The 25217-nt window shown below is 37.7% G+C and overlaps 1 long non-coding RNA gene across 5 annotated transcripts in view; it reads right to left on the bottom strand.

The window, feature by feature from the left end:
• The window catches only part of LOC140629555 (uncharacterized), a 570920-nt gene that overhangs the window by 203187 nt on the left and 342516 nt on the right, over positions 1 to 25217 (bottom strand). For all 5 annotated transcript variants that reach the window (XR_012027406.1, XR_012027407.1, XR_012027409.1 and 2 more), the window contains exon 5: positions 1664 to 1718. This is a non-coding gene — a long non-coding RNA (uncharacterized lncRNA). The remainder of the gene's footprint in view (positions 1 to 1663; positions 1719 to 25217) is intronic.

Below are 25217 nucleotides of genomic sequence, written 5' to 3'. Positions count from 1 at the left end.
TAGGTTAGAATTCAGCTTCTATGTTGAGTTATGTGACGTGTTAGGTTATTCAATTTCTCTGTGCCTCAATGTCCTCATCTATAAAATTGTATGATATTAGAACCTGTGGACTGTTGTTGGGATTAAATGTGAAAATATGGTTAAACAATTTAAAAAAGAGAATGAGATATACTGAAAACCACTAGTTACTGCTGTGTGAGTTGAGTTCTGTTGGAACATGAACTGAGAAGATATAAAGGGGTTGGGATGGTACTCTTTCCCATATGGGAGGAGGGAAATAATGAGAAGTGGGCACAAAGGCAGAGAAGACTTAAGGAGACACAGAAAGAGAGATGAAGAGATTATATTAGTCAGGGTCTGGGGAAGAAATAGATGCTGCATTCAAATATAGGTAATTTGTGGAGATTTGACTAACAAGATTTGACAATAACCTTAGGCCTAAAGAAGTTAATAGAACTGGAAATGAGTGATTCTAGTAGCTCCTCATACTGAATCTGCTCATTCCAGGAAGATTATTCCTTTGAGTGGTAGATATAACCAGTTGAGGTGAATCTCCTGGAGGGTACTGAATATTTCAATTTCACTCTCCTCATCTCTAATCTTCTACCAAGATTCCCCACTGGATGACGCCAACCAGAACCCAGAGGGCAAGAAAATCATGTGATAACATCCATACAGGTCAGCCTGCAGGAGCAGGGTGCTGAGTGGAAAAGGGTAGAGAATGGATCTGGAGGGCCTACAGAGAGGAAATCCTGCACATACAGCATCTGGACACAGAGAAGCAACATCTACTCTGTGCAAGGCCTCTTCCCATTCTGACACTTCCTGTCTTTGGGCCTTTCCACTACATTTCCTTTTTAATCTAAGCTATAATGAGGAGTTTTCTACTATATGTAACAAAAGCAACTTTGCCATAAGCAGGGTAGTTCTGGTGACTACAAAACATGAGTAGAAAATCTATGGGCATAAAATCAGAGGAGATGGAGAATCGTCAATTTTGCCTTATTACAGATTTTAGTATTCCAGAGCTTTCAGAGTGAAAGGATCACAATCTTGTCAATGGCAGTTGATGAATACTCATTACCCCACTGCCAACGACTAGGCCATGACAGCTATGATTTAAAACTCTTTAATTTTACTTAGTGTCTCCAGAAACACAGGAGAAGACTAAGTTACTGGCATCTAAGAACTTCATGTGATTAAAGATATTGTCACAGTCTCCAAGTACCTCACACCTCTCCATGTTTTCTACTACCTAAATATTGCTATTAGGTCTTTTGTGACTTTGAAGTTCTCTGGGCTCATCTCTGAACCTTCTCTAGATTTCCGTTACCTCTATCCAGTTAATGAGCCAAGAAAGAACAAAAGCACAACCAACCCAATACAGTAAAAGTCTAACTAGTACATTACCCAAGGCTGGGTTTATGACTTCTCCTTGCTCTGCTGCCAAGAAGCTCTCCTAAGCTTCATAAAGACACACACAGAGTTACATTAATACATTTGCAGAACACACACACACACACACACACACACACACACAAATACACACATCTTGTTTTTTTCACATTGAAGCTTTCTTGGGTGAGAACCATACTTGACTAATTATACTCCATGCCCCAACCCCCACAACAAAAATTTCCAAAGAAAACATTTGAAATCTCACCATGGCCAGTGTCTGGATGAAGCTGTCTTGAGAATCATGGAATAAGCAGCTCCCTCTGTGGGGGGGAAAGAAAGTGATTATGTCGCATGCAAGGCCTTTAAATTGAGGGAGAATTAACTCAGCTTATAATAAATCACTGTTGACATCCTCACTAAAGACTTCATGCTCTCCCAAGCCAGGGGGAATTTTTAGCTGGCCAAGAAGGAAACTCCACAAACGCTGGCTATTATTTGAATGTGCAACCTTCATATGGGAGACTCTGAAGGGTTTTCCCTATACGGTCTGAACAAATTCCACAGAGAATAGTTACCCCATTAAAATAAACAAAGATTGATTAATAACTTATTATCATATTTTACAATTGAGACTTTGGAAAATGTGTAACAGCAGGAGGTCTGTCTTCACCTCACTTATTTTTAACTTCTATATTGGTCTTTCACTATGGGGGGAAAAAAAGCCAAAATAAAAAGACTGAGGAGGGCAATCCTTCCTTTCAGGGTTTGAAGAAAGATATTTTTTTCTTTGTACTTTTTTTCTTTGTACTTTTCAAGTAAGAATAACTGATCTACCAACTCTGATGAAATTTTATAGACTATAGAGCATATAAATTGCTGTCTTATGTTCTGTGTCATCTGCTCCCTCCAAAGTCCCTGAAGAAATGAAGGCAACGTCTGTGATAATTCTTTCAGGAAAAGGAACTTAGGTCTGAGAGGGTAAGTGACTTAAGGACATCTGGGTAAGAGAAGGTAGATGCAAGACTTTCGCTAAACTTCAGTGCAAAGCCTGTTCTGTCATGCAGGAATACTTAATAAAAAGGATGTGTTCCTTAGTTGATAGAATCAAATTTCATATTAATGATATTTATTGAAAACAATTTTAAGACATTCAAAGTGCTACTAAGCTTCCACTGGAGTATTTTTCTCCTATGTATGTTGTTGCCAACATTTGTAGCCATACTAAGTGATTCAATGAAAATTGGACTTATAAGGATTAAATTCTCTATTCCCTTAAGAGTTTTAGCCCATCTCTGGATGAAACTAGCACACTGCAATGTTGTTGTTGTTGTTATTGTTTTTGGTGTGTGTGTGGAGGGGATGATTCAAAACTATATATGAATTAAATGCATATGAACAAGATTTGAAAGATATTTCACAATGACTAAAATTTACTTCATTTAATAGGCTACTCTAGAGAAGTATCTTCTGGTGTGCTGGATTAAGTTTGCCCCTCCAGATACATTCTCCATCTGGGCCCACCCTGCTGAGTGTCTTGAGAGGCAGACCCATAAATATTACAACCACAATCCCTTTGCCCTCCGACTTCCATTTGGGTTCAACCATTGGGAGGCTCTGGAGAGAGACTGGAAGAGAGGAAGAAAATGAGGTTAAAATATTTCTCACCCTGGTTCCCTCCTTGCTGAGGATGCTCAGGTAGTTACTGCTCTTACCCCAAGAATCTCTCTGGAACATTCTTCACTCTTGGTTCCAGGGATGGCTCCTTACTCTTGCTCCATCTAGTCCCAAAGAATTGCCCTGTTCCTTGAAGTTTTCCCGAAACCTCCCACACCAGTGTGATCAGTTCTGTTGTAAAACTTTCTTAAGATCACCCAGACTGGATAGGATTCAGCCAAGACCCCATCAGGAAAAGACAGGTATGTTCAGACAAGGTTTCCATCTTTTTGATGGACCTCAAAACCATGCACTCAGGACTCTATACATATCTGACATGTTGATGGAATCAGATGGGATTTATTCTAAGTATGAGGCTGTATTGGTATCATTGTTCAAATAATAAAGAAGCAAGCAAGCAAAATGATCCTGTTCAATAGATTTATTGTTTTTTTGGGGGGGGGCTAGAATTATTCAAAATTAAGTATAAATTAGATGTATAAGAACAAGTCTTTTTTTAAGGTTTTATTTATTTATTCATGAGACACACACAGAGAGAGAGAGAGAGAGAGGCAGAGACACAGGCAGAGGGAGAAGCAGGCTTCATGCAGGGAGCCTGATGTGGGACTCGATGCCGGGACTCCAGGATCACGCCCTGGGCTGAAGGCAGGTGCTCAACCGCTGAGCCACCCAAGGGTCCCAAGAACAAGTTTTTTTTTTTTTATTTATTTATGATAGTCAGAGAGAGAGAGAGGCAGAGACACAGGCAGAGGGAGAAGCAGGCTCCATGCACCGGGAGCCTGATGTGGGATTCGATCCCGTGTCTCCAGGATCGCGCCCTGGCCCAAAGGCAGGCGCCAAACCGCTGCGCCACCCAGGGATCCCCCAAGAACAAGTTTTTAATGATGCTTTCAAATTACTAAAATTTACTTCAAATAATAGAGAACTCCAGAGAACAAGAAGAAACAGAATGATTAGAGATCATCCTGCATTAATTGAGTATATTTGCCTATTTTCACTTAATGTGATATTAATCTGAATTAATTATCATGTCATTTTGGATAAATTGAGCTATATGATCTTTTATTAATTTTTATTGATACCCCTTTGGATAAATTAAATTACATATATATAAAAATCCTACTGCTCACTTACTTAATAATTTCTACTGTATAACTTACCAATGCAAATAATGAATATCATTCAGATTCTGATTTTATGCTCACAATAAACAAGCAAACAGGTAAATTAATAAATAAGTTTTAAAGAGATAGCCTGATGTTAAATAATGTATATATTATTTACATAATATATAATTGGAAATATATATATATATATATATTGGTTATAGCAGTTAAATGTAAGACTTATGTGGCTCATTGAATGCTAATTATTATTTTCTCTTGCAACACACTGTGGCATTCTGGCGAACTATTTTGACATCAGGGCATTCCTAAGTATAGTCAATAGGTTCCTATTAATATAGTAGGGTATTTTTAGCATAGGCTTTAGCTTCTTAAAACCACACAGTTTAAAGTGTCCCCTCACATAACACAAAAAAATACCATATTCAAGCATAATCCCATCTGTATATGTTGACCCAAATCCTTTGGCTTATGAAATGAGTACTCAACTTATATAAAGATAAATATACATTTAATTTGGTAAGATTCTCCACAGCAAATGAATTTTATAAAACAGAAAGATTTTTTTATCTATTAGACTTACTTTCTTGCCTCTTCTAAAGGGTCTCAGAAGCACTGGTGCAGCACAAATGTGACATGAGTATTGAAAGAAAAGATGAAATTGTCGAAGATTACAAGCACATTCTGTACATCAAGCCCTGACCAGTCACATTATAGAATATGCTGTGGCTATCAAGTCTCAAGAGTGGGCTCCCAATGTGGTTTGTTTGGTTGACATTTCTGCATGGTTTGTGTGTGTGTGTGTGTGTGTGTGTGTTTCTTGTCTTTCTTTTTTTGCAAAGCATTCTACTCAGACAGCCAGGATAACAAGTCAGACAAGTTCTCCCACAAACAAACTCAACACTGTTAATCAATCACTCTTTGCACTTTGAGAATTTACTTCCTCCTGAAAACCACTTATGAAATGAACCATTTTTTCCTCTTTAGATTAGGGAATTGGAACAGAGGGAATCAACATACTCATGGTTACATATTGACATTTTGAGACAATGCAATTAAAAACCACAGTTCTTGCTGGTAGATAATCATTCAGTTCTGTGAAGCACAGAAAACAGAGTAATACAAGAGTCCTTAATCATCAGTTGCTACTCACTTGGCTTTCACTTCTTTTATGTAATAAAATCAATGTCTGAATCCTATACGCTTCACAAAATCAGCACCTGATTCTCTGGCCATCTCGATCCTAGGCAAATCCCAAAAGTAGGGAGCAAAGATGATCCTACACGATGAACTCTATGCATACTTATGGAGCCACTGAGTTCTTCCTTCAAATGTTTTTTACTTTCACATTACACCAGCTTTTCTCTAAGTGTATGATGATAGATGTGCCTTGACAAGGAATCCTTCTGGGGAAAATATGCACACAAAATGAAACATTAACAAAATACTCACAGGTTTTGTTTACCACCTTCTCAGAAGATCTAACCTGTCACTCTGCTCTGGATTTGGGAGTATACCATACCCTCATCCCAGTCTCTTACCTCTTTAGTTAACACCAGGGAGGCAGCTTTATCAAGCTGATGAGCTGATCTTGAGTAGTACCCTAAGACAATAAGGTAGACTGGCTGTGAAGATCATTAGGATGAAGCATAATTATACTACCAATTAATAAGAGCTGATACCCTGATGACCACACAGGGAGGGCATTATGGGAAACAGCAATCACTCACAACACCTGATGGGCCGGAGCCCTTTTGGGATAGTAGCAATCAACTCTACGGAGTGCAGTTTCAAGGAATTTGCTAGATTCACAGCACAACTAAAATTTCTGTTCTTCAGGGACGACCTCTGATCATCTTCACAAGGGCAAACCATCAAGTATTTAGAATTGAAAGTTGGCTAAGAGGTGAAAAAGTTACCTACTTTAGCTTTTCCTCATTGTACAGAGGAGGAAATTAGAATTCTGGGAAACCGGTAAGTGGTTAGTATGCAGTTGTTTGTTTGTTTAATAAAAAAAAAAAGAGGATAGAAGCCAAATCACTCATTTGTAACCTAAAGCTAATGTCCAGCCATATCTAATATATTAAATATTAGCAAGTGATACTGATAAGTGACAAATGAGTTTGGTCATTCTTTTTACCTGAGGTGAAACTTAAAATCTGGAGCTGAGTATATTCATCATTTACTATAAATCAAAACTTCATTGTTGGATGATATTTTCGATCGTTCAGCAATAGAGAAAGCGGCAGAAGACACTTTGACAGGCTTCCTGGATCCCATTTCAATGAACTTGTTGCCCCAGAATCTGGGAATTCTCTGGCAGATAGCCTTGGATACTCAGCCATACAGGATCCCAAAGCAAAAGGCAAAGTGCATGCCCCCATATACTTGTATCAAAATATCCCTCCATATTTTGAACCAAGTGGAAAATTTAACAGAAGCTATCCCATAAAAAAAAAAGACAAAAATGAAAACAAAAACAAAACATGACTATAAATAGAACCTGGCTCTGCCCAATCTATTTGCAATTTGTATCCCATTTGTCAACTGTCATCAACCTGCCCAGTGAAGACTCCATACCTGTGAAGGCCTGAGGACCACTGTCTGATTGGAAATGATTTCCATCACAGGGCCATCAAACAAACAGCTGGGCTTTATTTAAATTTTGATATTTTGTTCACGGTGGATTTTTTTTTTGCATGCATGCATGCATGAAATTTGACTTTAAAAAATATTGCCTTAAGGTATTAGTTATCTTGATCACTGAGTTTTGGATGCCCCCTTAAATTTTACACTGAGGAGACTGCTTTACCCACATCGTCCTGGTCCTAGCCCTAACACTCTGACCCTTTAGAGGTTGCCTCAGTTGCGAACCCAGACTGGGTTGGCACTGGACTTTTCCATCTGCCCGCCCTTGCTGTCTTCCCCTGCCATCCACAGGTGTTGACCTCAAGGGCATTTCATAAAGATGTGCTGCACCCCAGGCTCCATCTTGGAGGACGCCTCTCAGAGAACTCTATCTATAAAAATTATCCACTTACATTAACTAATATTTATTGAGCACATATGAAGTTCAATGCACGTGTGTTTTTATTTTACCCTCACAATAAACCAGTTAGATAAACTGTATAAGCAACACAGAATTTTTGTTTAAGGTATTAACATCAGTTAATTTTTGTTTAAGGTATTAACATCAGTTAAACGCAATGTAATTGTTTTCAATGGATAAAGTAACAAGACAAAGCCCACATAAAACCAACATGCTGTATCCTGACACCACATAATTCGATGTTCTTCCTTTTCTCAAGGGCCTGAATATCATAGAGATGTTTAACTTCATGAAGGCTCATATACATAGTCCAGAGCATACTCCTTAAGAAGGTAGAGAAGGATTTAATACATTTTAAGGTTTCAATGTAAAATGTTTCAAATTCAACATAAAATTCACCAGGTGATACACTTCAGCTATTTAGAAAGTTTATAATTTTCAGTTTATTCTCTGATGGAACTATGGATAAATGAGGTTTTAATTTCATTCAGTAAATATTAGTGATAGTGTTTCAAAATTCCAATGTGTCATAATCTCAACATTTCTACTTATTCTGACATGGAATACCAGTAAAGACTGAAATAGTATAGAGACACCAATGATCACCTCTGCATATAAAAATGTGAATATATTTATTCATCAAATATGGCAAAATATTCCTACTCAAATCAGATTTACTGTGCATGGTCCAGGGTATGGCCCCAGAAATTCATATGAGCTTCTTAGAAATGCAAATCACCTATTAGAAATTGATTCAGAGAGTAGAGCTCTCTTTCTAAAATGCTTTTTGGTCTGGATCATTTGCTAAATCACATTTCTGAACTCGCTGTGGCACATCTTTTCTTACCACAGTTACGGTCCCCATATTTCTGAGCATATTGGATTTTATATTCAGGTCTCTTAGTGTTCTGGTTCATATGAAATGGTGCTATTTATTTATTACAAGATCTCACATTTGTTTTATCCATCATAAGCTAATGTTTGTATGAATTAGGCCCTAGAGATGTAATATCATCTTTAAAAACCTGCCCCAAAGACAGAAAGCTGAGAATCAAAAGTAGAATAAGAACCAAGGCACAAAGTCTGTATTTCCAAGTTCATATTTCCTGCATGTAACTATACGAACAGCTTAGAGTCCACAGTCCACTTTTAATCTTCATTTATTTATGGTGGGTTTCTTTCTTTCTTTTCTTTTTTTCTTTTCTTTTCTTTTCTTTTTTTTTTTTTTTTTTTTTTTTTGGTCAAAAATAGCTATTAGGTGCAGGAGAATGTGCAAACCACAGTGATGACTGGGTAGAGATGTCTCTTGCCAGGGTAGGGAGAAAAAATGATCACTGATTCTGTAAAGCTATTACTCTGTATTTACCTGCTCTGAATTTTACATCCCTCAATCTTTTACAAAACAACAATGATATTTAAAGTGTGTGACATTTTATTGGTTGATTTTTGAGCTGTAACTTTCCCCTAAATATAATACTCTTCAGCAAAATATTCTGAGTAGGTAGCTAGTGCTTACATATAATCTATTCAAGCATTGGAAAGACCCAGGTAAACTAAATTTTGTGAACTAAGAAAGTTGGCAACTTGTAAGCACCTGGTTTTCCTGGGATCTTAGTATGATGTCAAAGCAAGTCCACATAAACAAGCATTTACTGAGTTTTTGGTTTTGTTTTGTTTCTTTTTACTGTGCCTTGTAACTTACTATGTCCAAATGCCTCAAAGATCATTCCTTGCAACATGGTCTTAGAGCATTCAATATTAACTAAAAGGTTTTCAACAACATGTAGCAATTGGATTATTAGAGTCGCAAACAATTTTATAAAATAGTAGGCTAGATGCTCATTTTAATAAAGCATTAGGGCTTTATACAAGGACCACATTTCAGGTTATGTCTATCCAGTTTATTATTAGAGGCTGCACTGGGAAGTGTTCAATAGAAATAAATTCAGTGGTGATGTTTAAGAGAAAAATACTCACCTTTACTCTTAAAACTCCAAGATACTTTGGCTGTACCCAATTGATGTCAATTGGTACAAAACAATATTCTGTATTGGAAACCAACCATCATTACCATAATAGCTTCATAAAAAAGTGTGTTACTTAACTCCTCATCCAATAGCTGGCCATCTCTTCTGTTTTCCATACCATTTTAACCATTGTTTGTATTTCAAAGACACCCATTTTTAGTGACTTTTCAGAGGTTTAACAAGCAGCTGACTTAACGTAACATCAGAGGCTGTCTCTATGAAGCTAATGGATCTATGACATAGTCGCCACTGAGTTCCCAGATTGTCCATACCAAAATACAGCTTATGATGTGTGTGCCCCTGCCCAAACATGTTTTATATGCCAGAGGATGTTGAAATGATGTCCTGTTGGCACAAGCTCTGTTTACCACATTGCCTTGACTTCATGAGTTGGGGCACATTCTATTTGGGTTATGCAAGCCAAGGTCATCATTGCATAAAGCAGAAGCCCACAAATTGCTGTTTCTTAGGTGACCTGATAGTCTCTGTTCACAGCAAAGGCTGAGTGAGAGTTACCCTGGGTCTCTTTGGGACGTGGCAAAGCCAACTTACTCAGAGTTCCTTGGTTGAATCCAGGAAAAAAAGTCAGCTACTAAGATGAGTCACTATTGAGCAAAAACCTTGTCTGCAACTCTCTTTAGAGGTTATGTGCTCTTCTAAAATTACATATTTGGATTGATATATTAATGTGGCTGTATTGTGGTTACCTAGAGACAACTTGGAAGCCACTGAGTTAGATGATGATGTTCTTTGTCATCAACTGTATCATCTTAGGCACTGCACTTCACTTATACCTTTCACAAACAGAAACAGAGTTGCCCCTTCTCACCTGTGACAGAAGAAACATTTTTATCTATTGGCTTCCTCTTCCCTATTAGAACATATTTAAACTCAAGGGCCCTTTATTCACTTGGCAACATCCTCTCGTGAAGTTTAATATATTTGTGAGTCATTGAGATTGAATATTGTCACTTTGAGGAGACCAAAGGGACAAAATGACAGGAAAGGAAGACAAGAAGAAAATATCAAGACAAGCTTTGTGAATTATTTTTCCTTTTCTTTATTCATTTGTTCAACAACTTTAATAGCTACTACATATGATGTTTGGGGTGAAACTTTAGGAAGAAAATGAAGATAAATAAGATGAGTTTTTGTTCTCAAGGAGATGCCACATATAATACAAAACGATAGAAAGTTACTAACAAAATGGACGTGTGGTCTGAGGTAGATAGAGTGGTTGCCTATGGCTGGTAGGATCAGGAGGGACTTTTCAGAAGAGTTTCCTTGGTCTGCTCCCCATAATAGCATAACCCTTAAATATCTGGAGATAAGAAGGATAGGGTGTACACTGCATAAGCCAAGCCACAGGAGTGGGGAATTGATAAGCTAAAAACTGAATAATCATTTGGCTCAGGAAAGATGGTATATGCTATAGAATGTATCAGAGCATGACTCTGATGGCAACAGAGGGAACGTGGAAGAAGATATTTCAATAGATAAGTCAAAGATCTTGGCTCATGTGATGGCATTAGACTTGGAAAGTGACACATGAGTGTGAGGAAGAATGTAAAGGAGGAACAACATATTTGGTGACAGCATGGACTTGAGCGATGAGGGTGAGGCATCACAGACAGCGGTGCGGAGGCTCCGAACCTGGGGGTGTAGGAGGATGGCTCTGAGAACATAAACTCTAACACCGGAAAAAGAAATTGATGAAATTTGAAGATGGGAGAGAAACAAGTGCACTTTTAATCATTATATTATATTTTAATGCAGTCACTCTTAGGTGGTGATGGATTATCCAGGTAAAGAGGTCCATCAGATACGTGTATGTGAGGGACATAAAAGGGGCTTAAATGCCAGAAATAGAGTTTTACAAAGCACCATTTGAAACTGTGGAGCTAGAGATGATTGTTTTGATCTCAGATGAGGCTGTATCTGTTTATTACCATGATTCAGTATTTTTGCTCCTTTATTGTTGGATCAGAAGGGATGAAAGAGACTTCCATTTCAGAAATGACATAGATATACTTTTCCCTATTCTTTCTGCTAAGTACAACTGAAAACCCTTGTGTATTATATATAAGACAAACATAAGAGGACTCTGAAATGTAGACAGAAAAGGTTATAATGGACTATGGGCCTTTGGACCCAAGAAACATCAAAAAATTGAATTTTGTGGGATGGGGGTGGGGTTATGCCTCACATATCCCAGACTTGGAGTTGAAGAACCCAGCAATCTATCAACACCAGTGAATACAGGCACAAGAAACCCCAATTAAAGTCTCTCTCTCCAAAGGGCCAGGAAAAGCATGGCCTGGCAAGAAAGAACACTTTTAGGCAATAACTACTCTTCTCTAGTCAAAAGCTCCAGAAAATACTGTGACCTTATCTCTAGCCCCACAGGCAAAGGCTGATGAAGAAGCCTAAACCTCTACCCTCACCTGTTAGTAATGGGGTAGCATGACCCTTACTTCCCTTGTGAAAGCAGTGTCAAAAAAAGTCATCTGAACAGAAGATATAAATAAGATCCAGGTTCTCATAACATTGTACCCCAAATTTCAATTAAAAAAATCATTCATGACAGGAAGAATCAGGAGGATTTCAAACTGATGAAAAAAGGGACAACAGATAATACTGACATGCTAGAATTATCTAACAAAAATTTTAAAGCAGCTATCATTATAATAATAATAATAATAATAAATAATAAAATGTTTCCATGAGCAATAATATTCTAAAAATAAATGGAAAAAATGAAAGTCTCAGCCAAAAGATAGAACATATAATGAAGAGCCAAATGAAAATTTAATAATCAAAATTTAAAAACTCAGTTGATTGGCTCAAGAGCAGCATGGAGGGGGCCAAGGCAAGAATTAGAAAACTGGAAGATGGAACAATGATAATGACCCAGTCTGAAAAACAAAGATAAAACAAACTGAAAAAGAAAATAGGATAGAGTTTCAGAAACCTGCAGAACTACAGAAAAAGATCTTAACATTCATCGATATTCCGGAAGAGGAAGAGGCAGCTCACCAAAGACATACAGATGGAAAGTGAGTAGATTAAGACATTAAACTTCATATCATTAGGGGTTTGCAAATCAAAGCAATAACGAAATGCCACTATGCACCTATTAAAACGACCATAACAGTAATAGTAAAATTACTGCTGGTGAGGATGCAGAGCAACAGGACCCTCAGTCCTCAAGAATACGGAATAGGACAGCCACTCTGGAAGACAGTACGTCAGGGTCTTACAGAACTAAACTTGTAATGACCCAGAGACCCAATAATTGTATTCCTGGGCATTTATCCTAGATAAATGAAAACTCAACTTACACAAATACATGTATGTGAATTTTACAATAGCTCTATTTATAATAGCCCCAAATGGGAAACGGCCCAGAGGTCCTTCTACAGATGAATGGTTAAACAAATGTATGCCTTTGTAGCATGGATTGCCACTCAAACAGTAGAAAGGAACAAGCTGTGGATACATACAACAATTTGGATGAATCTCCAAAGGATTATGCTGGATGAAAAAAACAAAACAAAACAAAACAAAACAACAACAACAAAAAATAACAAAGCCAAGAATCCCAAAGGGCCAAAGGGTATATACTGCATTTTTGTAACATTTATAATATTGAAATAAAATTACAGAAATAGAGAAGAGATTAGTGGTCGCTGGAAATCCAGGAGGGTGTGGGAGTGGGAAGCCACCGGTCTGGCTATAGAAAGGCAACAGGAGGGATCCTTGGGTTTACAGAAATTTTCTGTCTTCTGACTATATCATGGTCAATATTCTCATTATTGAGCTATTGCTCTATAGTATACAAGCTGTTACCTTTGTGGAAAACTGGGGAAAGGCTCTCCCTTTATTGTTTCTTACAACCGCGCATGAACCTATAATTATTGCAAAATAAAAATGTAATTAAAAGCATACAAACGAAAAGCAAATCAGAAAATACGAAGGCGAGATCTTTTTACTAACATTACCTTGTCCACATTGATTACATAGAATTCTTGGACTGTTGGCTAGTATTCTAGATGGACAGTTTATTTTAAGGCATAAAAAGTATTGGGGGCGCACCTGGGTGGTTCCATTGGTTAAGCAACTGACACCTGATTTTGGCTCAGATCATGAGATGAGGGTCCTGGTACTGAGCCCTGCAGTGGGCTCCCTGCTCAGCGGGGAGTCTGCTTCTCCCTTTCCCTTTGCTTCTCCCCTGCTTGTATGCTCTCTCTCTCCTTTTCTCTCTAAAATAAATCAATAATTAAAAAAAAAAGATGGGAAATGAATGCTGTTATAAGAACCCTGTATTTCACATTCTTGAATTATGGAGATTTAAACTTGCAATCCTAAAATGGTATTAATGTGTGATTCTTCAACTGAATAAGATAAATTGTTCCTGGGGCTCCTGTGGGGTTCAGTAGGTTAGCAGTCTGCTTTCAGCTTAGGTCATGATCCTGGGGCCCTGGGATGGAGCTCTGTGTCGGGCTCCCTGCTCAGTGGGAAGCCTGCTTCTCCCCTTCCCCTCCGCTCCTGTTCTCCCTCTCTCTCTCTCACACACACACACAGACACACACAAATAAATAAAATCTTTAAAAAAAATCCTGTTCCAAAAATGAGGGAGAAAAGAATAATATTGAAAAGCACCAATCAAGCAGAATTATTGGCATACACAATAATATACTTGGGAGGATCAAGCAATATGACATTTTGTGTGTGTGTGTGTGTGTGTGTGTGTGTGTGTGTGTTTAAGTGAACTAGAACTCACACTATGAAATGAGTCATAACTGTTATACAACCTTTAGACTTTAACATACCCATGCAACACGGGACAGGAGTTTCCTCTTTTTTTTCCCTCTCAATTTAATGCTCTAATTAAAAATCTCCCCAGATAAAATCAAATACACAAAATGTGCCCAACAGAGAGACTTTCCTTCTGAAATATTTTTAAAAAAATAATAAATGGCCTTTTACGGTAGCTTAGGCTGAGGCAGAAAGGTGGGTAATATCTGTTCTCACTGGAAGCACACTGTTATTTCATTGTTTATAAATTAATTCCTTCTTGCAAAAATATAGTACCGGCGTTCTTAGGTATGATCCATCCTGTCCTATTTTCCAGTTCTCCTCAGTCATGCCTGTCATATTGAGTCGGCCTCCAATCTGTTTTCTGTGCCCCAGGCTCACTGAAAAGCAATTAAGGCTTCAATGCCCATAGGTCCTGCCAGAGCTGGCCACCTGCAAGAGGGTTCCCAGTGCCCTAAGCAACTACAACTCTTAGCTCCACTTGTTCTGTTACTGGCACAGGGTCCTCCTCTGTGCTCTTCAAACACATTAGCATGTTTTTGCCTCAGGACCTTTGCATGTACTTTCATTCTATCTGGGATGCTTTTCTTCTGATCATCCATATGACTTGTTCTTTCATTTCATTTAGGCCCCTGCTCAAATGCAGTCTTACCAAAGAGATCATTTCTTAGTACCCTACCTAAAATAGAACCCTGTCCCCCATCACTCCCTGTCCATCTATCCCATTTCGTTTATCAAGAACACTGATGTATCATTATATAATTACTTGTTTGTTTTTTTTCTCACGACCAAATGTAAGCACTGCGAGAACAAAAACTTTTGTTTTTCTGACTGCGGCACCCCCGATGTCTAGAACAACACATAGCACACAGTAGGTGCTCGATAAATACGTTAATAAATGAATTGATTTAATGCATCTACATACTATGACTGATCTCTCAAAAATTCTTTATGGACTGCAGAGAACTTAAAAAATATTCATAATTTCCCTTACTGAACATAGACTACATTTCAAATGCCCCAATAGGTGACACAAGTCCTTGACATGGTGCAAACCACGTCTCTCCAGTTTCTTCTTCCATTTCCATCTTAAATGAATCCTCCAGTTAAACTCGCCCATTGTTTCCTGGCCTTGTCATGTTCATCCCTACCTACTAGGGTGACTAGCCATCCTACTTTGTCCATGAATGAAAAGTTTTCTGGAACATAGAACTTTCAGCTCTAAAACTGACAATGTTCAAAGCAAACATGGATAAAGTGGTCACTCCTACCTTGACACCTTACTTTTCCCCTTGGCTGGAAGGTCCCCTGTTCTCTTCTTTACTCGCCAAAGTCCCCAGTTTTCTATGATACCCAACAAATCTTCCATCCTTAGCAAAGCTCTAGCAATCTCTGCGACACCCTGTGATGTCTGCTCTACTATACTCAGTAGCAATTCTTGTTTACTGTTTTATCAAATATTATATTTTTTTATTTTTTCCTGCATTTAAAAATTATTTAAATTCAATTAATCTATACTGTGCTATTAGTTTCAGAGGTAGAATTTAGTGATTCATCAGTTGCATACAACACCCAGTACTCAATACATCAAGTGCCCTCCTTAATGCCCATCACCCAGTTACCCCGCCCCCCATGCCCCCTCCCCTCCAGCACCCTTAGTTCCTTAGTTTTTTTCCTAGAGTTAAGAGTCTCTTATGTTTTTTTAAAAAATATTTTATTTATTTATTCATGAGAGACACAGAGAGAAAGAGGCAGAGACACAGGCAGAGGGAGAAGCAGGCTCCATGCACCTGGAGCCCGACGTGGGATTCGATCCTGGGACCCCAGGATCACACCCTCGGCCAAAGGCAGATGCTCAACCACTGAAGCACCTAGGCATCCCAAGAGTCTCTTATGGTTTACCTCTCTCCCTGTTTCTATCTTATTTTTCCTTCCCTTCCCTATGTTCATCTGTTTTGTTTCTTAAATTCCACATACAAGTGAAATCAAATGATATTTGTCTTTCTCTGATTTATTTTGCTTAGCATAATATGCTCTAGTTCCATGTAAGTCACTGCAAATGACAAGAGTTCATTCTATTTGATGGCTGAGTAATATTCCAGTGTGTGTGTGTGTTTGTGCGTGTGTGTGTGTGTGTGTGTGTGTGTACTACATCCTCTTTATCCATGCATCTGTCAATGGACATCAGGGTTCTTTCTACATTTTGGCTATTGTGGACATTGCTGCTATAAACATTGGAGCATATGTGTCCCTTTGAATCACTATGTTCGTATCCTTTGGATAAATACCTAACTGTATCTGCTTCATTTATATAAATATATTGTCTCTCCAGTGGAATTTATCTCTAGAAAGCAGGAACTATACCCCATTTTTTATATGTCTAACACCCAGCACAGTGCTTGAAATGTAGTAAATATTCAATATTGTTTGCTCTTGTGGATAGATAGATTCTGTCTTTTGAAAACTGACTATCTTAAATATATATATAATCATCTGGTTGGCTGCTTAGGGAAAGGGTGAGATAGGATTTAAAAACTCAGATACATGATTTTGGTAGATCCAATACAAAACATTATTTTCATTTAAAATAATAGAAATAGAAAAAGTACAGATTTGGATTGAGTCATTTCTTTGAAAAGATACCTGGTGTTCCTTCTTTTGTTCCATGTTGAATATTATGAATCCACGAAACGCCCCTATGGATAAAGTTTAAATTGGCATCTACACTGCCAAAATATGTGGTAAAGAGGGAAAAATCTAATGAAACATCTTGATGACTTATAATACACCATGTTCTAATATTTGGCAGCATCCTAACAACCAACTGAAGTTTTCACTTTTCATCTAGCTATTTTGGTGCTGTGTAGACGCAGGCCAAGAACTGGAACAGTAGGAAAATTGCCACAGTAATGCTGAATTTTACTGGCTTAGCAATGAGGGGAAACTCACATATTGCTTGCCAGAAAAATAACTGGCTTTAGTTGGTGCTATTAGTCTCACGCTTTTTAGGAGCACTTAATTTAAAACAAAATTGTGGGCTTAACTCCTACCCTAATGTTTTGAGACTGCTGTAATAAGCAAATGTTCAAAGTGTTCTTTATCCAACCAAGTGGCTAAGTTTCTTGTTCAAGCTCCATCTATAACAAAAAGATTTTCATTTGGTGAGCGGTGATCCCTGATTTAGCACAAGCAAACACATCAAGATGCATTCAGGCTCACAGCACAGAAATCTCTGAGCACTGAGGTTTAACTTGACAAAACAATCACTATGGAAAAACAACTTACAAATCACACTAGCCACCTAAATAGAAGCTTGGTTTCCTAATTGGCTTGTGATGGAAGCCCTGAAACAATATGAGGGATTGTTAATAGAGGTGTAGAGTTACTATCTTATGTCTGGACCTTAAACGTTAATTCTGGCCCGTTGCTATGAAGCATGTACCACATCAGCACTTGAAGGATGTTGGGATCAATCCCTTCCACACTCAGAGTGTCTTAAGGACAATATTATATTTCAGTAAGTATAAACCTTTGACTCTTCAGTAATGATGTTTTAACTTTAATCTATGTTTCAACTCCATCGGAGACATGGTTTACTTGGATAAGAGTATATTGGAAAAACATGGAAGTGGAAATACTTCCTAAAAGGACTGAAATACTACTTGCAAGTATTTTTTTTTTTCTGTAAACTGTACTATGTTTTCCTTCATCCATGTGAAACCTGATCTTTTCACAGGAGTGGTACTACATCATGTATGATATTCCTACCTCTACTCGTACTAATTGTCCTATTAAATAGCTTTTTTTTTTAAATAGCTTTTTTGATACCAAAATGCCATACTCATGCTGCATTCCTTTATGATACCTGGTGCCTGCTGAGATACCACTGCATCCTCCTCATCATGGGGTTGAAGATCAAGGAAATTGACACACATAAAATAGTACTCACTATCCTTTATTAAAGATCTACTATTTTCTAGATAACCTGTTGCATACTCTTAAGTATTATTTCTAACCCTGCTAAAAATCTATAAAGTAGGTATTGTTTTAGTCATTTTACAAATGAGGGAAGCGAGTTTTTGCATATCACTTAACTCTTCTGACCCCCAAACCACTGCTAAGTGTTGGACAGGGCCCTACCTCACTGCCGCCCAAACCCTCATTCTTTCTATTGTGTGCGCAAAAACTGTGCTTCCAAAGAAGGTAGATGATGTATGCCTTCAGAACAAGATCCTTTCCTCCTTGACATTACGTTGAGGCCAGTCAACGTGTTGCCTTTCTTCTTTTTTATTGTGATAAGAGCATTTAATGTAAGATCTGCCTCTTTAGCACATTTTTAACTGTACAATACAATATTGCTAAGTATAGGCACAGTGTTGCACATCAGATTTCTTCTTGTGTAACTGAAATTATATGTCCTTTGAACAGCAACTCCCCATTTCTCACTTCCTCCAACCCTTGGCAACCCCCATTCTATCACTGCTCGTATGGAATCTGCTATTTCAGAGACCTTCTATAAGCAGAATCATAGTGTTTGTCTGTGACTGGCTAATTTCACTTAGTATAATGTCCTCCAGGTTCATGTTAACAAGACCAGAGATGCCCAGCCCTATGGAGAGCATCATTCGCAGAACGTTCTAAATGAATAATCCTTTTAAATACCTCTGTGTCAAGGAAACAGAAGCAGAGCCAAACCAAGAGATGAATTTTCTGATGAATCTTGTCAACCTAGGGAACCAAGTTGGAATAAAGGGCTCATCTGGGGCCTTTTATGGTGTTAGATAGTCTACTTTGTGAAGGCTGCGGCTCTTGTTTTATCATATACTGTAATTTGGTTTTAAAAAAATGCATAGTCGAGGTTTATATAATTGAATGAGAGCTATTGACTGCAATGACTGGAATGTCTCAGTGGCCATTAGTAAAATCTTACTGATTCCCATTTCCCGCTTTCCAGAAAGGCCGTGCGCAATTATAGGATGGGAATGAGTCAACTCTTTTCTCTGACCTTACTGTCTCTCCGTTTTTACAAGGTCAGCCTAATAAATAACATTCCTAGAAGTGAAACAAAGTTGCATGGAATTAATGATAGTGATAAATGTGTTTCTGACAGTTAATGTATCAGTTAGACCAAAAATAATTTGAGAAACAAGGGAGATATTATATATTTTTTTCCAAGTCAGAAGAAAAAACAAGGAAACAAAGCTATTGCTTCCCTAGAGAACTGAAAACCAGTACCAGTATCTAAAGACACTCTTTTCTCTGAACTACAGGTTTGGAAAAATCCCTCTCTCCTTTTCTCTCTCTCTCTCTCTCTCTCTCTCTCTCTCCCTCTTTCTATCTCTGTCTCAATGAACAATTTCTACCTTCTGTTTTGGTGAAGCAGTAAAGAAATATTTGGTACATATTTTACATAAAACTTCTAATAGCCCTGATGATAGTTGTTAGAAAATGTGAGATTGAAAACAACCTTATGTGGCAACATGGTTCATCATAGATGCGCTAGCCACTCAGTTTGTCTCATTTTCTAGCTCCACTAATGCTAAACCTTGTGAATGACTTTGGGTGAGATTTTTTCACCTTGCTACGACGTGTTCACTTTTTTCACCTTTAAATGGTGACAACAGTAACTGCTTCATAGGGTTGTTACAAGGATTCAGTGAGCTCTCATACATAAAGTACTTAGAACTGGCTTATCGTACATGACTTAGTAAGGTTATGATGTGAAGGACCTGAATACACTTAGTCATGTGTAAATTATTTATTTCCAAAGGGAAAGCATCAATGGAGAATATTTAATATCATATTTGCTTTTTTAAAACTTCAGTTCTAAGCCCATGGAGTAAATAAACTTTAAGTCAGGATAAGGGGACCATGGGAAAAAACGGGGGAGGGTTGGGGAGGAGGGAACTTGAGTAGCTTAGAGAAGTTACATGCCCTAACAAATATCCTGATGTAGGAACAGTGTCTGTGACAAAGAGCATCCTTTGCTTTTTTATTGAATTAAAGTCTGTTGCATTCAGCCAATCCAAGCTACACCACACCAGACCTCTGCTTTCTGATGTTCCATTTCTGCTTTAAAAAAAAAAATCAGCTGCAAAATGTATAGACAATTTACAAGTCTCAAAGATCATATTTGTCCTGGGGTCTCCTAGCCTAGATGATCCTAATGGAGGACCCCGTTGGTGGAACATCATTAATCAGGCAACCATGGCCAAGGAGGTGGGTGGCTGCTGATAGTTTTGGCCCATTGGAAATGGCTTTGGATGACTGCCAGGTTGTGTGTAAAATTTTGAAATGTTTGAAACAATACAGTCTTTACAATGTTATAAAATACTAGGGTGGTTAGAGTGGGCTGCAGACTGGCTCACGGCCAATAAAACCTCAGAATTCCAGTCAGCTGTAACCTGGAGTTTAATGTTGTCTGAGGTGTTCAAGGTCATCTCTCCCCAATGTCCTGAAGGTCAACCCAGTCTTTATAAAGCTGCCTCATTGAGCTAATGCTCCCCAGTCACCCCAGTTCAAAACTATTTTAGTCAGTTTGCCTCCCCTGCACACCACCATCCCCTGCACCACAAAAAATCATTTTGAGAGTTCATCTTAAAAGTCTTAACTTAGGAAAACTGTTTAAAAAATCGAACTTGTTTTTTGTGTGTCCCCATTTAAATAGAACATGCTCACTGTTGACATGGCAATAAACTTGAAAAATAGAAAAGGAGATTGCTACTAATTCTATCACTCTTGGGCAACCAGATAAATACTGGAGTACTGCTTTGTCGTCCTGCTTTCAGTGCACATTTTATATATCTATAATCATATTCTACATATACAGCTGGCCCTTGAACAACACAGACTTGAACTGTGCGGGTCTACTTACATGTGGATTTTATTTCGATAAATATATGCATAGTACTGTAAATGTATTCTCTTCTTTATTTGTAATAACATTTGTTTCTGCAGCTTACCTTATTATAATATATATAATACATATAACATACAAAATATATGTTAATTGACTATTTCTGTTATTGGAAAGGCTTCCTTCTGGTCAACCGTAGGCTAGTGGTAGCTAAGTTGTGGAGAAGTCAAAACTTCAACATGGATTTTCTTTTTTTTTTTTTTAAAGATTTTATTTATTCATTCATGAGAGACAGAGAGAGAGAGGCAGAGACACAGGCAGAGGGAGAAGCAGGCTCCCTGACTTGATCCCTGGACCAGGGATTACTCCCTGAACTGAAGGCAGACGCTCAACTACTGAGCCACCCAGGTGTCCCTCAACATGGATTTTCAACTGTGTGGACAGTTGGCATCCTTAACCCCTGTGTTGTTTGTTCAAGAGTCAAGTGTAACTTATAATCATCTTCTCCCAAGTTTTACAACAAAATTCTATTTTGTACAAATGCAAATTAGTTAAGCACAATAATAATGGCCGAAGAATAGTTTATTTTGTATTTAACGATTCTCATATTATTGAGTGCTTATCATGTTTTCTCTCTCCAAGACCGTGCTATGTTAAATAGTGTAACTGTTTACATAAAGATTTTCTGTGTTTAGTGTTATTTCCTTAGGATAAGTTCCCAGAAGTGAAATTAAAGGGTCAAGGGAGATGAATACTTTTATAGTCTCGGCAAATGTTGCAAAATGGCTTTCCAAACATTGTTTCCTTCAATTGACAGCCCATCAGTAAAGTTTGAGAGGTTATCTTCATCATCAGCAATAGGTAATAGCAACTATTCTTCTAAAGGATATAAATATGTTAATATTAAAAATGAAAAAATATTCTGTTCCAAAAATGTATGTATTGGTAGAGCTAGGTAAGCACTCAGTGTTGTTACACAAAAAGAGTCACAGAGCTACTTCATGGGTGATGGGTTCTCAGTATATTCTTCAAGAAAATGATTCTTCTAAACAAGAGGAAATTTAATTCTGGGCCATCACCATAATAATGGAAACACTGGCACAGAGAACATAAGAGAGAATGTTTCAGATAGAGAAATAAAGACCTACATCGTTATGTAGAGATACCCTCCACATAATGTGCCAAGCAGCTAGCCTTGGGAAACTGTTGATAAAGGCAGAGTATTTCAAAGGAAAATTTGAGAAAATGTAAAGGTAACAAATTAAGAACATATTACAATTGTAACAGAGGCCTCGGATCAAGAAGAGGATGTTCAAGTAGTAACAAAGGAGAACAGAAGGTTAGGACAGGAGAAAAATAAACACAGAAGAAAAATCCAGAGCTGAACTGGAAGAGAGACATTTACTCACTCTCCCATGCAGTTTAAATAACATGGTCGGCTTCATAGAGAGAACTGATATGACATTTACCTAAATAACTGTGTAGTTAAACTTACACAGTTGCCATTTTAGAATGTTCTTTGGTCACGTTCCCTGTTAATAAGTCCCTGTAAAGTACCTTCATCCACCTGGGTTAGTGGGAATGCACCTTAGTAACACAGCGTAGATTTTGCTACTCACAAAAAAGTAAAACTGATAAACACCTCCTAAGAAATGTTGATGCACTTTTGTCCGGATGGCCTACAAATTATGTTTACTTCCCAAGCCATGGTATTTCATGTTTGCCGCCATTAGAGACTCTAGCTCTAAGAAGGAATTTTCTATGCTTATTCTTACCCTTTGCTTTTCTTCTGAAGGGTATCTATTCTTCTGTAAGAACATACCCTATTAAGTTCTGAGCTGAAGTGCTTTTAAGAAATGTTCATGGAAAAATAAATAAATAGATAGATAAATAAATAAATGTTCATGGAAATGTCCATATATTTTAATGTTTGTATTTAATCCATGTTCTTCAAATCTAAGGGTCTTCTCTGATTATGCCCAATTTTACCTTTTTTCATCATCTAGTCTCTGGGTGACATGTTTTAGTTTCCTTGTTTCTCTCTCAAGTTCTCATGATGCTCCCATTATCCATGAATTTTCCTGTCTCTTATTGATAGAAATCAAGTACAACAGCTCCTACCCATGATTCCTCCATTTTAAGCAAAATATAATCTACAAGGCAAATCAAGACTCCATCAGATGTTCTGGTTTCGGCAAAACTAGACACTTTCCAGATGTTGAGCACTTGAAATCTTCCATCTGTAACATAGTGTGTCTTGATTTCAGTTTTGACGTCTGTTCCTCAGCTGAATACTTAACTTCTCTGTGCTTTAGCCAGCTCATCTCTAAAACAGAGATAAAAATCATACTTGCCCCTACAGTATTGGAGAGAATTAAATGAATTAATAGGTGGAATGTTCGGAGCCATGCCCACACAGAGGAGTATGCATGCAATGTGAGGTATCACACTGATTGTTACCAATAACCTCTCGGCTTGCCCTCTCACTTTGATTGTAGTGCTCTTTCTTTGCTTTAAACCTCCTTCGAATGTTCTTTATTACATGAGCATCCTTATCCTATGGATTTCCGGAAAGACTTGCACATCTTCTTACCCAGTGATGTTTCCCCTTTCCTCTCCATTGGATTGTTTCAGTTTGAACTGTGTATACCATTCTATTTTAAACATAAATCCCAACATCTCTGAGGCTAGACACAATTTTGTGAGCTAAAATTTCGAGTTTATTACCAAAATGCACCTATATAAAGAAATCTTGCAAAAATCAGTAACTAATGAAGTCAATTTTTAATTCATTAAGTCTTCCTTATTGGGTCTTCAACTTCTTGTTTTAGGTGAGCTTAAAATGGTATTCTAAAGTGCCCCTATGCTTATCACACAATCCTAGATGGTGTCAGCTCATGCAAATGACTGTTTGCACGTCTTGTGACTTTTTTTATCAATATCTATCAATATTACAGGCTTTATATGTTATTGCTGAGAGGAGTAAATATGCTTCCTTTAACTCAAACTCATTACTATTCTGACATGTTAATGACTCTGTCCATGTTGAGTCTCTTAAAAAAAATTCTACCATAATTAAGCAAAACAGTAGATTGATGACTGATTGCAAAGCAGCTGTGTCGAAAATAAACAGAGCTTTGAACTCAATAAGCTTGTCTTTTCCCAAACTTTGAGGCATACATAAACACGTCCCGTGTCCTGTGTCCTCTCCACACTTCATACACATAAAATTACTCCCAATTAGGTGTTAGTCTATTCGCCTCTTTTTTTTTCTCATCAAAAACATCCACAGAGCTTACCATCTCCACTCACTGTGCTGTCTGAAAGTCTTCTGTGCCGCCAAGCCTGGACTCGAAGATTTTACATTTACAGCAGACAAACTCAGTAAGTACACTTTGGAAACTCTGGTGAACAGCTCAGCCCAATGCTGGTCTTGATGCCTGGCCAACGGGCTCAAACAACAGACATAAAAGCTAAATCTGTACTTCCATTCAGTCACGAGGTTGCCAAGTTAGTTTTCCTGATACTGTACCTACAGTATATTCATCTCCCAATGTCTCAGACTCACTTCATTAACTTTGTGACATCAGTCTCTGATGTTATGAACTCAATTTTGCTAATATAAATGATACAGTACTATACAGAAATTTAAGAGGTTGTAACATTAGAAGTCTCTTCAAGATTCCCATAACAGTTAAAGAACAAGGAACCAAAATTTCCAGAACCAATCCTTGCTGGGAAATAATTCCTTATATGTAATCTTAAAGCTGTTCTCCCTCTGCACAGCCCTCTGCTTCTGATTCCCATTTATACTACGAATAGCTTTTAATGATAGAACAGGGAAATATATTGTGGTTTCACACTTTCAGGGATTTTTATGGTCACTTATTCCTAACTAGGAGATAGAAACGCATAGCAGAAAGATTTCTTTGGTTGTTTTTAAACATAAACCAGTTTAGTGCATTGTGCCCTTTGTCAAAAGGATACATATGAGAAATACCACTATTCGAAGATCAACTAATAGAAGAGTGTTTTCTTAATGGCAAGCTTCTCTATCGGCAGTGCTGATCACTAGATGGGTTTACAAGCCTAGCCATTAAATTGGTTTGACTGACTAATTTGGAAACTCCAATCTGCCACCACAAATCTATATCCTGCACCATGAAAAGAAATATGGAAAACGGATGCACCATTGTTCGCACAGAAGTAATGAAAATTAGTCCAAAGCTAATTATGCCTCACAAAATGGAGCTCATCTCAAAAATCCAAGT

The sequence above is a fragment of the Canis lupus genome, assembly GCF_048164855.1.
Source record: "Canis lupus baileyi chromosome 16 unlocalized genomic scaffold, mCanLup2.hap1 SUPER_16_unloc_3, whole genome shotgun sequence".
NCBI classification, from domain to species: Eukaryota; Metazoa; Chordata; class Mammalia; order Carnivora; family Canidae; genus Canis; species Canis lupus.
Note: the sequence above shows the minus strand (reverse complement) of the source record. Positions and strands in the feature narration are given on the sequence as shown.